At 42.3% G+C, this 12,500-nt stretch overlaps 1 protein-coding gene across 1 annotated transcript in view; it reads right to left on the reverse strand.

Moving 5' to 3' along the window:
• LOC119599452 (calpain-11-like) overlaps positions 1-3,728 on the reverse strand; it is a gene marked incomplete in the record, with an annotated part of 32,669 nt that extends 28,941 nt beyond the window's left edge. The window contains 1 exon segment of the mRNA XM_037949234.1: positions 3,590-3,728.
• Between the last annotated feature and the right edge of the window lie 8,772 nt (positions 3,729-12,500).

The raw sequence follows: 12,500 nt of genomic DNA on the forward strand, positions 1-12,500 counted from the left end.
ACTTGAAAAGAGTCTGGCGAGCGACTGTCTCTTGCCTCAATTACCAATCAGCGTCTTGGCCAGATGGGACCAAGAGAGCTCTCGAACCCTCGGCGGTGGGCTTTGATGGAGGGAGGGAAGGGGGGAGGGAGGGGGGGTTGATGGAGGGAAAGAGGGAGGGGTGGGTGGAGGGAGGGAGGGGGGAGGGAGGGAGGGATGGGAGGGAGAGGGTAGGGGTGAGGGAGGGAGGGGGGTTGATGGAGGGATGAGAGGGAGTGGGTAGGGGTGAGGGAGGGAGGGAGGTTATGGTGGGTGGGAAGGAAGGAGAGAAGGGAGGGAAGGAGGGAGGGAGGGAAGGAGGGAGGGAGGGAGGGAAGGAGGGAAGGAAGGAAGGAAGGAAGGAAGGAAGGAAGGAAAGAAGGAAGGAAGGAAGGAAGGAAGGGAGGGAGTGGGTGGGGGGAGGAAGGAAGGAAGGAAGGGAGGGAGGGTGTGGGTGGGGAGAAGAAAGGGAGGGAGGAGGAAGGAGTTTTTCCTCTCCCTCCCACCCTCCCTCCCTCTCTCCCCACCCGCCCTCCCACCCACCTATCCCCTTCCCCTCCCCCCTCCCTCCCTCCCTCCTCTTCTCTTCCCCTAAACTTCCCTTCCTTTCGACTCGATGGGTACAAGAGCCGATCGCTTTATGAAACGTCCCCAGAGAGTAAATAGATAAAAAAAAAATATATAATAAATAAAAAAAAATAATAATAATAATAAATAAATACATAAAAAGAAAAAATAAATAAAAAAATAAAAAGAAAAAAAAAGTAAATATATATTATGGATACAAATATAAAGTTCGTTCAGCGGGCCGAGGTCTCCCGAGAGGGTTCAGCGACGCACGGGCGAATCTGATCCCTATTACGTCTGCCTCAATGGGTCAAATTCCCTTGTGACCGGCGTGGGCTTGAACAGCGTGGCGATAGATATTTATCTATTTATTCATCTATTTTATTTTTTTATTATTATTATTTATTTATTTATTTATTTATTTATTATTGTTTTTTTTGTTTTGTTTTTGCTTCGTCTTCTTCTATTTCTTCATTAGTTTTTTTTTTCTCTTTTCTTTTCCTTCTGCTTTTCCTATTACATCTCCTGTTATTAATTTTCCTTTTCCTATTCCTTCTCCTTCTTTTTCTACTTCTTATTTTCTTATTTTTCTTCGTTCCGCTTCTCTTCCATTTTCGTTTTTTTTTCTTTTTTTTGTTTCTTTTTTTGTTTGATTGTTTTTTTGTTTGTTTCTTTCTTTCTTTCATATTCTTCGTTTACCTTTTTTTCTTCTTCTTCCTTTTTTCATTCGTCTTTTTCTTCGCCCTTTATCTCCTCCATTCCTCTCTCCATTTTTCTTATTCTTCCTATTTATCCTTCTCCCTTTTCTTTCGCTATCCTTTCGTTTTTTCTTAAATGACATAACACTATCTTAAACATTTCCTCCCATTCTTATTTATTATTAGTATTAACATTATCATTCGTATTATCATGATCATCATCATTTTCATCATCATCATTTTCATCATCATATCATCATCATCATCATCATCATCATCATCATCCTCATCCTCATCTCATCACTCATCCTCATCCTCATCCTCATCATCCTCATCATCATCATCATCATCATCATCATCATCATCATCATCATCATTATCATCATCATTATCATTATCATTATCATTATCATTATTATTATTTCTTCTTCTTCTTCTCCTTCTTCTTCTTCTTTTCCTTCTTCTTCTTCTTTATCTTCTCCATTGGTCTTTTTGTCTTTTATTTTCCTTTTCCTTCTTTCTCCTTCTTAACCTTTTCTCCTTAGACAAAAAAAAAAAAAAAAAAAAAAAAAAAAAAAAAAAAAAAAAAAATATATTATTATTTTATATATATATATTATATATATATATATATATATATATATATATATATATATATATTATATATTTCCCCTTTTCCTTATTCTCCTTCGTTCTGTAATTGTTTTCTTCCCTCCTTCTTCTTTCATTCACTTTTTCTTTTCTTTCTCCTTCCATTTCCGTATGTCTTTTGTTTCCTTCTTCCTTTTTTCCTTTTTCTTCTTCTTCTTCCTTATCTTCTTCTACTACTTTTTCTACTTTCCTTTTCCTTTTGCTTTTCCTTTCTCTTGTCTTTTTCTTCCTTTTTCTAATAATTAATAATGATGATAATAATAATAATGATAATAATAATAATAACAACAATAATAATAATAATAATAACAATAATAATAATTCATACATACAGACAGACATAAATAAACAAATAGAAACGAACAATTATTAGCAGAAAATAAGACGAAAAATAACTAGCTGACAACCTCCCCTTGAACGAAGAGATAATCAGTTCTTTTTTTTTTTCTTCATCTTCTTTTTTCTTTTCCTTCTTTCTTCCTTCTTTCTTCCTCTTTCTCCTTCTTTCTTCCTCTTTCTCCCTCTTTCTTCTTAAATCCCACAACAACGGAATCCGGCAGCAATGTTCACAGACGAGATATGCAAATGGGCTTTCATAGTAGCCTTGTGGAAGAGGAACATTAGTAGGAGTAATGAGAGGATACACAAGGAAGGAGTGATAAAGCATGGGAGAAGTCGAGGAGAAAGAGAGGGTCGTGTTGTTCAGATATGCAAATGAGTTTTTGGGTTTTTTTCAGATTTTTTTTTTTTTATCATTTTTTTAAAGATTTATGAAAGATTTTTTTCAGTTTTTTCTTTCTTTCCTTCTTTCTTTTTTTCCCCCTTTTTTCTTTTTTTTTCCTTTTTTACGCGAATGAAGCATCAACTCATTCAAAGGAACTATAAATAGATAAAGAGAGAAAAAAATAAAAGACAAAAAAGTAAAAGACGAAAATATTCATATGTCCTTATATATCATTAAAGGCAAGGACAAGAAAAGAAAAGAAAAGGAAAGGAAAAAAAAAAGAAAAGAAAAAAAGAGAGAAAGAAAAAAAAAAATATATATATATACATATATATATAATATAATATATATATATATATATATATATATATATATATATATATATATATATATATATATATATATATATATATATATATATATATATATATATATATATTCTAGAATCTTTAAGGGAAAAAAACGTCTTCACATTCACTTATGAGAAATGTTAATTAAGATCTTATTTGTCACGTTGCTTAGCCTTGTTCTCTCGCCCTCTTGGTCTCCCTCTCTCAGTGGTTTTCTGTTTGCGTGTGTGTGTGTGTCCCCCCCCCCCTTCTCATCTTCCACCTCCCCCTCCTTCTCAACCCCTACCATTAACCCTAATCCTCTTTAATCCTGAATCCTCGTCTACATCCTTAATCCTAATCCTGCTTAATCCTAACTTTCATCCGTAATCCTATTCCTAATCCCTAATCTTATCCTAACCTTCATCCTTAATCTTAATCCTAATCCTTCCTAAATCTAATCCTTGATCCTGATCCTCCTTAATCCCTGATCCTAATCCTTCCCTAAATCTAATCCTTGATCCTAATCCTCCTTAATCCCTGATCCTAATCCTTCCCTAATCTAATCCTTCACCTTCCCTAACCCTAATCATCACCCTTACCAGAATTCTCCTTCGTTTCTGACCCTAACAGAGAGCAGGTCCTTGTCTCTGTCTGAGAGGGAATCCCACTCCCAGGATCTCTCACTCCAGGGTCCGTTCCACTCCCCTCGTCCCCAGGGATTCCTCAGTCTGGAAAGAGAGGGGAAAAGGGGGTTTTATCAGTCTGGACAGAGAGGGGGAAAGGGGGTTTAAAAAATGGGTTAACTGAGTCAAAACATGGGGCTTATATCGGTAAATTTGGGGTCCTAAATGTGTGTGTATGTGTATATATATATATATATATATATATATATATATATATATATATATATATATATATATATATATATATATATATATAGTGGGAAAAGATGTAGAAATGTATAAAATTATATCTAGGGGGAAAATATAGGGTTTCTCAGTCTGGGTTTTAAAAAATGGGTTAAACGAGTCAAAAAATGGGGGTTAGATATAGGTCAAATTCTTCAAAATATGTGAGTAAAATTGGTAGTTTTAGAACGACAAAGAAGCGTACGAAAACATATTCATAAGGAAAAAGACAGAAGACCTCAATTTGGCAAGATGGGGGGCGAGGGGAGGGGGTCACAAAGGGATCAAAATACACTGGTAAATATAGTGGGTTAAATCCGTAAATAAAGAGGGAGAAAGGAGGTGAAAAAGGTGTGTTTTTTCCAGTCTGGAAAGAGGAGAAAAAAAACATTGTGAAAGACAGGTGAAAACATGGAAGTAATTTGGTAAACAAAAACTTTTGCGAGGGAAAGATGGTGTTCCTCAAACTGAAAAAGAAGGGGAAATGGGTAGGAAATGGGTCAAATTGGGTCAAAATATTGGGGGGGGGGGTTACATTTTGTTAAATATAGGGAAATGATTTGGTAAACAAAGAGGGAGGGACTTAAAGGAGGGGGGTCTCTTCATTCTGGAAAAAAAAGTAATGAAATACTGGTTAAAATATAGGTTTAAGGGTTTTATAAGATGATAAACAAACACACAAAAACATAGATGAGATTCTTTGATTACACTGTCATGTTTACGATGATGTTTAAGTATAAGGGAATCGTCAGAAAACACATATTAAAAAAAAATAAATAAATAAAGCCATTCTTTAGACATAAAGAAAACAAAAACAAAACAAAAACACGGAGTTATTACACGGAATTTGAAAACAAAACAAAAAAAGCAAGGAAGACAGGAAACTAATATGTCGAATTCACAGAACCGAAAACAATAACAAGTAAACAAGTAAGCAAGTAAACAAGAAGGCTTCGTTATGAGTGAAGATCCTTGTGGATTTGTTACTAATGACTTTCTTGACAAACACAAAACAAGAAAAAGATTTGTCGTCAAATACGTAATAAAACACAAGAAATATTAATGACAAGGTTTGTTTCAAAGTTTGCTTGTGTGTGTGCGTGTGTGTGTGTGTAAGTGTGTAAGTGTGTAAGTGTGTGTGTAAATGTGTGTAAGAGTGTATGTAAGTGTGTGTGTAAGTGTGTGTGTGTAAGTGTGTGTGTAAGTGTGTGTGTGTGTGTGTAAGTGTGTAAGTGTGTGTGTAATGTGTGTGTAAGTGTGTATGTAAGTGTCTGTGTAAGTGTGTGTGTAAGTGTGTGTGTGTGTGTGTGTGTGTGTAAGTGTGTGTGTAAGTGTGTGTGTAAGTGTTTGTGAAAGTGTGCGTGTAAGTGCGTGCGCGGGCGTATGTTCATGCACGTGTGTGCGTGTGTTCGTGTGTTGTATATCTGAAACGGATGGATAGATAGACTAATAGACATAAGGGTGCACAAGATGTAAACAAACAAACCCGTTGAAGAATAATTAACATGTTTTCCCATCCCTACTCCCCGCTCCCTCACCGCCCACCTGTCACCTCCCTCCCTCGTTCACCCCCCCTTCCCTTCACCATTCCTCCCTTCAAGTGTGTTGTATTCTGTGTGTGTGTTAAGTGTTGTGGTAAGTGTGTGTGTAAGTGTTTGTGAAAGTGTGCGTGTAAGTGTGCGTGTAAGTGTGCGTGTAAGTGCGTGCGCGGGCGTATGTTCATGCACGTGTGTGTGTGTGTTCGTGTGTTGTATATCTGAAGCAGATGGATAGATAGACTAATAGACATAAGGGTGCACAAGATGTAAACAAACAAACCCTTTGAAGAATAATTAACCAAAGCCCCCCTCCTTCCCACCTCCCACCCCTCACCCCCTCCCACCCCTACTACTCCCTTTATCACTCCCCCCTCACCCTCCGCCACCTAATCCTTCTCGGGGGGGAAAAAAAAAAAAAAGGGGGAAAAAAAAAAGGGGGGGGGGGGGGGGGGAAAAGGGGGGGGGGGGAAGAGGGGGGGAAAGGGGGGGGGGAAAAAAAAAGGGGAAAAAAAGGGGGGAAAAAAAAAAAGGGGGGGGGGGGGGAAAAGGGGGGGGGGGGGGGGGGGGAAAAAAAAGGGGGGGGAAAAAAAAGGGGGGGGAAAAGGGTTGGGGAAGGGGGGGAAAATGGGGGAAAGGAGGGGAAAAGGGAAGGGGGGGGGAAAAAAGGGGGGGGGGGGGAAAAAATTTTTTTGGGGAAAAAAAAAAAAGGGGGAAAAAAAAAAAAAGGGGGGAAAAAAAAAGGGGGGGGGGGGCCCGGGGAAAAAGGGCCCCGGGGGGGGGGGAAAAAAAAAAAAAAAGACAAAAAAAGGGGGGGAAAAAAAAACCCAAAAAAAAGAAAAAAAAGGGGGGGAAAAAAAAAAAAAAACCCCCCCCCCCCCCCAAAAAAAAAAACCCCCCCCCCCCCCCCCAAAAAAAAAAAAAAGGGGGAAAAAAAAAAAAAAAACCCCCCCCCCCCCCAAACCCCCCCCCTTAAAAAGGGGCCCCCCCCCCCCCCCCCAAAAAAAAAAAGGGGGAAAAAATTTTTTTTTTTTTTTTTTTGGGGGGGTTTTTTTTCCCCCCTTTTTTCCCCTTTTTTCCCACCCCCCCCTTTTTTCCCCCCCTTTCCCCCCTTTGGAAAAAAAAAAAAAATTTTTAAAAAAGCCAAAAAAACACAAAAAAAAAAAAAATTTGGAGAAAAAAAAAAAGGAGAAAAATAAAGGAATTTGGGAAAAAAAAAAAAAAGGGGGGGGAAAAAAAAAAAGGGGGGGAAAAAAGGGGGAAAAAAAAAAGGGGGGTTGGAAAAAAGGGGGGGGGAAGGGGGGGGGGGGGGGAAAAAAAAGAAAAAGGGGGGGAAAAAGGGAGGGGGGGGGAGAGGAGAGAGAAAAAGGGGAAAGGGGGGGGAAAGAGAAAAGAGAGAGAGAGAGAGAAAAAAAGGGGGAAGGGGAAAGAAAAAAAAAAGGGGAGAAAAAAGAAAAAAAGGAAAAGAAAAAAAGAGAGAGAAAAAAAAAAGGAAAAAAAAAAAAAAAAAAGAAAAAAAAAAAGGGGGGGAAAGAAAAAGGGAAAAAAGGGGGGGGGGGAAAAAAGGGGGGGGAGAGAGAGGGGGAGAGAGGGGAGAGGGAGGGGGAAAGAGGGAGAGAGAGGGGGGGGGGGGGAAAAAAAAGGGGGGGGGGGAAAAAAAAAAAAGGGGGGGGGGAAAAAAAAAGGGAGAAAAAAAAGAGAAAAAAAAAAAGGGGGGGGGGGGGGGGGGGGGGGGAAAAAAAAAAAAAAAAGGGGGGGGGAGGGGAAAAAAAAAAGGACGAAAAAGGGGGAGAGAGGGGGAAAGGGAGGGGGGAAAAGAGGGGGCCCAGAGGGGGGGGAAAGAGGGGGGGGAAGAGGGGGAGGGGGGGAAAAGGGGGAAGAAAAAGGGGGAAGAAGAAAAGGGAAAAAAAAAAAAGGGGGGGGGGAAAAAAGAGAAGGGGGGGAAAAAAAAAAAGGGGAAGAGGGGAAAAAAAAAAAAAAAAAGGGGGGGGGAAAAAAAAAGAGAGAGGGAGAGGGAGGGGGGAGGGGGGGGGGGGGGGGGGGGGGGGGGGGGGGGGTGGGGGGGGGGGGGGGGAAAAGGGGGGGAAAAAAAAGGGGGGGAAAAAAAAAGGGGAAAAAAAAAAAAAGGGAAAAAGGAAAAAAGGAGGGAAGAAAAAAAAAAAGGAGAAAAAAAGGGGGGAAAAAAAAGGGGGAAAAAGAAAAAAAAAAAAAAAAAAAAAAAGAGAGAAAAGGAGAGAGAGAGAGAAAAAAAAGGGGGGGGGGGGGAAAAGAGAGAGAAAGGGGGGAGGGGGGGGGGAGAGAGAGAAAAGGAAAAAAAAAAGGGGGGAAAGAGAGAGAGGGGGAAGAGAGAAAAAGAGAGAGCCGGGGAAAAGAAGGGGGGGGCAGAGGGAAAAAAAAAAAAGGGGGAAAAAAAAAAGGGGAAAAAAAAAAAAAAAAAAAAAAAAAAAAGGGGGGGAGAAAAATAAGGGGGAGGAGGGGGGAAAAAAAAAGAGAGAGAGAGGGGGGGGAAAAAAGAGAAAAAAAAAAAAGAGAGAGAAAAAAAAAAGAGAGAGAAGAAAGAGAGGGGGGGAAAAAAAAGGGGGGGAGGGGAAGAGAGAGGGAGGGGAGAAAAGGAGAGAGAGAGGGGAAAAAAAAAAAAAGGGGGGGGGAAAAAAAAGAGAGAGAAAAAAAAAGGGAAAAAAAAAGGAAAAAAAGAGGGGAAAAAAAAAAGGGGGAAGGGGAGAAAAAAAGAAAAAAAAAAAGGGGGGAAAAAAGAGAGAGAGAGAAAAAAGGGGAGAGAGGAGATGGGGGGGAGAGGAGAAAAAAGGGGAGAAAAGAAAAAAAAGGGGGGGAGAGAGAGAAAGAAAAGGGGAGAGGGGAGGGGAAGGGGGAGAGGGGAAAAAGGAGAGAGAGGGAAAAGGGGGGAGGGGGGGGAAAAAGAGAGAGAAAAGGAAAAAAAAAAGGAGAAAAAAGGGGGGGGAAAAAAGAAAAAAAGAAAAAAAAAAAAAAAAGGGAGGAAAAAGGGAGAAAAGAGAGGGGGGGGGGGGGAAAAAAAAAAAAAAGGGGGGGGGGGGGGGGGGGGGGGGAAAAAAAAAAAAAAAAAAAAAGGGGAAAAAAAAGGGGAAAAAAAAAAAAGGGAGAAAGAGAGAGGGGGGAGGGGGGGGAGAGAGGGGGGGGGGGGGGGGGGGGGGGGAGGGGGGAAAAGGGAGGAGGAGGGGGGGGGGGGGGGGAGGAAAGGAGGGGGGGGGGGGGGGGGGGGGGGGAAAAAAAGGAGGGGGAAAAGGGGAAGAGAGAAAAAAAAAAAGGGGGGAAAAAAGGGAGAGGGGAAAAAAAAAAAAAGGGAAAAAAAAGGGGGGAGAAGAGGGGGAAAAGGGAAAAAAAGAAAAAGGAAAAAAAAAAGGAAAGAAAGAAAAAAGAGAGGGGGGGGGGGAAAAAAAAAAGAGAGAGGGGGAAAGGGGGGGAAGGGAGAGAGGGGGGGAAAAAGAGGGGGAAAAGGGGGAGAGAGGGGGGGGGGGGGAAAGGGGGGAAAGAGGGGGAAAGAAAAAGAAAGAGAGAAAAAAAAAAAAAAAGGGGGAAAGAGGGGGGGGGGAAAAAGGGGAAAGGGAAAAAAAAAGAAAAAAAAAAAAAGGGGGAAAAAAAAAAGGGGAAAAGGGAAAAAAAAAAGGGGAAAAAAAAGAGAAAAAAGGGGGGGAGAAGGGGAAAGAGAAAAAAAAGGGGGGGCCCCCCCAAAAAAGGGGGGGGAAAAAAAGGGGGGGGGGGGGGGAAAAAGGGGGAAAAAGGGGGGGGGGGGGGGGAAAAGGAGAAAAAGGGGGGAAGAGAGAGAGAGAAAAAAGGGGGGAAAGGGGGAGAGAGGGGGGGGGGGGGGGAAAAAAAAAAAGGGGGGGGGGGTGGGGGGGGGAAGAAAAAGAAAAAAAAAAAAAAAAAAAAAAAAAAAGGGGGCCCTTTTAAAAAACCCCCGGGAAATAAAATTAAAAGGGGAAAAAAACCCAAAGCCCCCCAAAACCCCAAAAATTTCCCCCCCCCCCCCCCCCCCCCCCCCCCCCCCCCCCCCCCCCCAAAAAAAAAAACCCCCGGGGAAAAAACCCCCCCCCCCCCCAAAAAAAAACCCCCCCCCCAAAAAAATTAAAAAGGGGGGGGGGGGGGGGGGGGGGAAAAAAAAAAAAAAAAATTTTTTTCCCCCCCCCCAAAACCCCCCCCCCCCCCCCAAACCCCCCCCCCCCCCCCCCCCCCCCCTTTCCCCCTCTCCCCCCCCCAACCCCCCCTTTTCCCCCCCCCCCCCCCCTTTTTTTTTCTCCCCCCCCCCCCCCCCTCCCCCCCCCCCTCCCCCCCCCCTCCCCCCCCCTTCCCCCCCCCGGGGGGGCCCCCCCTTTTCCTCACCCCCCCCCCTTTTTTGGCGAAAACCAACCCCCCCCGGGGTTTTTTTTTTTTCCCCCTTTTTGGGGGAAAAGGGGGGGGGGTTTTAAAAAAAAATTTTAAATTTTTTTTTTTGGGTTTAAAATTTTTTTTTTTTTTTTTTTTTTTTTGGGGGGGGGTTTTTTTTTTTTTTTTTTTTTTTTTGTTTTTTTTTTTTTCTTTTTTTTTTTTTTCCCCTTTTTTTTTTTCCCCCCCTTTTCCCCCCCCCTTTTCCCTTCTTTTCCTCCCCCCCCCCCCCCCCCTTTTTTCCCCCCCTCCCCCCCCACCCCCAAACCCCCCACCCCCCCCACCCCCCCCCCAACCCCAAAACCCCTTTCCCCCCCCCCCAAAATTCCCCCCCCCCCCCCCCCCCCCCCCCCCCCCCCCCCCCCCCCCCCCCCCCCCCCCCCCCCCCCCCCCCCCCCCCCCCAAAAAAAGGGACGAGGGGGGGGGGGCCCCGGGGAAACCTTTAAGGGGGTTTTTTGGCACGGTCGGGCCCTGAAGCTTTGCCCCCCCGTGAGATCTTGCAAAACCCCCGGGGGTTTTTTTTTTAAAAAAAGGGGGGGGGGGGGGGGGGGTGGGGGGGGGGGGTGGGGGTATGGAAAATTTTTTTTAAAAAAAGGGAAATAATTTTTAAAAAAAAAAAAAAATTAATTTAAAAAAAAAAAAAACAACAAAAAAAATAATAAAAAAAAAAAAAAAAAAAAAAAAAAAAACAATAAAAAAAAATAATTAAAAAAATTTTTTAAAAATTATTAATTTTTAAAAAAAAAGGGGGGGAAAAAAAAAAAGGGGGGGGGAGGGGGGGGGGGGGGGGAAAAAATTTTTTTTTGGGGGGGGGGGAGAAAAGGGGGGGGGGACAAACAGAAAAAAAAGGGGGGGGGGGGGGGAAAAAAGGAAAAGGGGGGGGGGAAAAAAAGGGGGGGGGGGAAAAAGGGGGGGGGGGGAAAAAAAAAAGGGGGGGAGGAGGGGGGGGGGGGGGGCGGGAGGGGGGGGGGAGGGGGGGGAGGGGGGAAAAAAGGGGGAAAAAAAAAAAAAAAAGGGGGAAAAAGGGGGGGGAAGGGGGGGGGGGGGGGGAAAAAAGGGGGAAAGGGGGGGGAAGGGGAAGGGGGGGGGGGGTTTTTTTTAAAAAAGGTTAAGGGGGGGGGGGGGGAAAAAAAAGGGCCCCCCCCCAAAAAAAAAAACCCCCCTTTTTTTTTGGGGGCCTTTTTTTTCCCCCCCCTTTTTCCCCCAATTTTTTTTTTTCCCCCTTCCCCCCCCCCTCCCCCCTCCCCCTCCCCCCCCCTCCTTCCCCTTCCTTTTTTCCTTTTCCCCCCCCTTTTTTTTCCCCCCTTTTTTTTTTCCCCCTTTTTTCTTTCTTTCTCCCTTTTTCTTTTTTCCCCCCCCCCCCCCCCCTTTTTTTTTTTTTTCTCCCTCTCTCTTTTTTTTTTTTTTCCCCCCCCCCCCCCCTCTCTCTCTCTCTCTCTCCTCCTCCCCTCCTCCCCCAAAAAAAAAACACCCCCCCCCCCCCCCCCACCCCCTCCCCCCCCTCTCTCTCTCCCCCCCCCCTTTTCCCCTCTCTCTCTCTCTTTTTTTTTCTCTCTCTCTTCCTCCCTCTCCCCTTTTTTTTTTCTCTTCTTTTTCTCTCCTTTTTCCCCCCCCTTTTTTCCCCCCCCCCCTTTTTTTTTTTCCCTTTTTTTTTTTTCCCCCCCCCCCCCCTCCCTCTCCTCTCTCTCTCTTCCCCCCCCCTTTTTTTTTTTTTTTTTTTTTTTTTTTTCCCTCTTTTTTTCTTTTACTTTCTCTCTTTTTTTTCCCCCCCACTCCCCCCCCCCCAAAAATCCCCCCCCCCTTTTTTTTTTTTTTTTCCCCCCCCCCCCCCCCCCTTTACTTTTCCCCCCCCCTTCCCTTTTTTTTCCTCTCTTTCCCCCCCCCCTCCCTTTTTCCCCCCCCCTTTTTTCCCCCCCCCCCCCCCCTCCCCTTTTTTTTTTTTCCTTTAAAAGTTTTAAAAATTAAATTTTTTTTTTTTTTTTTTAAATTTTTTTAAAAATTTTTTCTCCCCCCCTTTTTTTCCCCCCCCCCTTTTTCTCTTCCCTTTTTTCCCCCCCCCTTTTTTTTTTTCTCCCTTTTTTTCTTTTTTTTCCTCTTTTTTTTTTTTTTTTTTCCCCCCCCCCCCCTCTTTTTCTTTCTCTTCCCTTTTTCTTTTTTTTTTTTCCCCCCCCCCTCCCCTTTTTTTTTTCCCCCCCCTTTTTTATACCCCCCCCCCTTTTTTTTTTTTCCCCTTTTTTCCTTTTCCCCCTTTTTTTTTAAAATTTTTTTTTTTTAAAAAAAAAAAATTTTTTTTAAAAAACCCGGCCCCCCTTTTTAAAAAAATTTTTTTTTTTTTAAAATTTTTTTTTTTTTAAAAATTTTTTTTTTTTTTTTTAAAAAAATTTTTTTTTTTTTTTCCCTTTTTTTTTCTTTTTTTTTCCCCCTTTTTTTTTTTTTTTAATAAAAAAATTTTTTTTTTTAAAAAATTTTTGGGAATTTTTTGGGTTAATGAAAAGAAAAAATTTTTAAAAAAAAACCCCAAATTTTTTAAAAAAAAAAAACCGGAAACCCTTTTTTTTTTTTGGGGTGTTTTTTTTTTTTTTTTTTTTAAAAAATTTTTTTAATTTTTTAAAAAATTTTTTTTTTTTTTAAAAATTTTTTTTAAAAAAAAAAAATTTTTTTTTTTTTCC

The sequence above is a fragment of the Penaeus monodon genome, chromosome 42, assembly GCF_015228065.2.
Source record: "Penaeus monodon isolate SGIC_2016 chromosome 42, NSTDA_Pmon_1, whole genome shotgun sequence".
NCBI lineage: Eukaryota > Metazoa > Arthropoda > Malacostraca > Decapoda > Penaeidae > Penaeus > Penaeus monodon.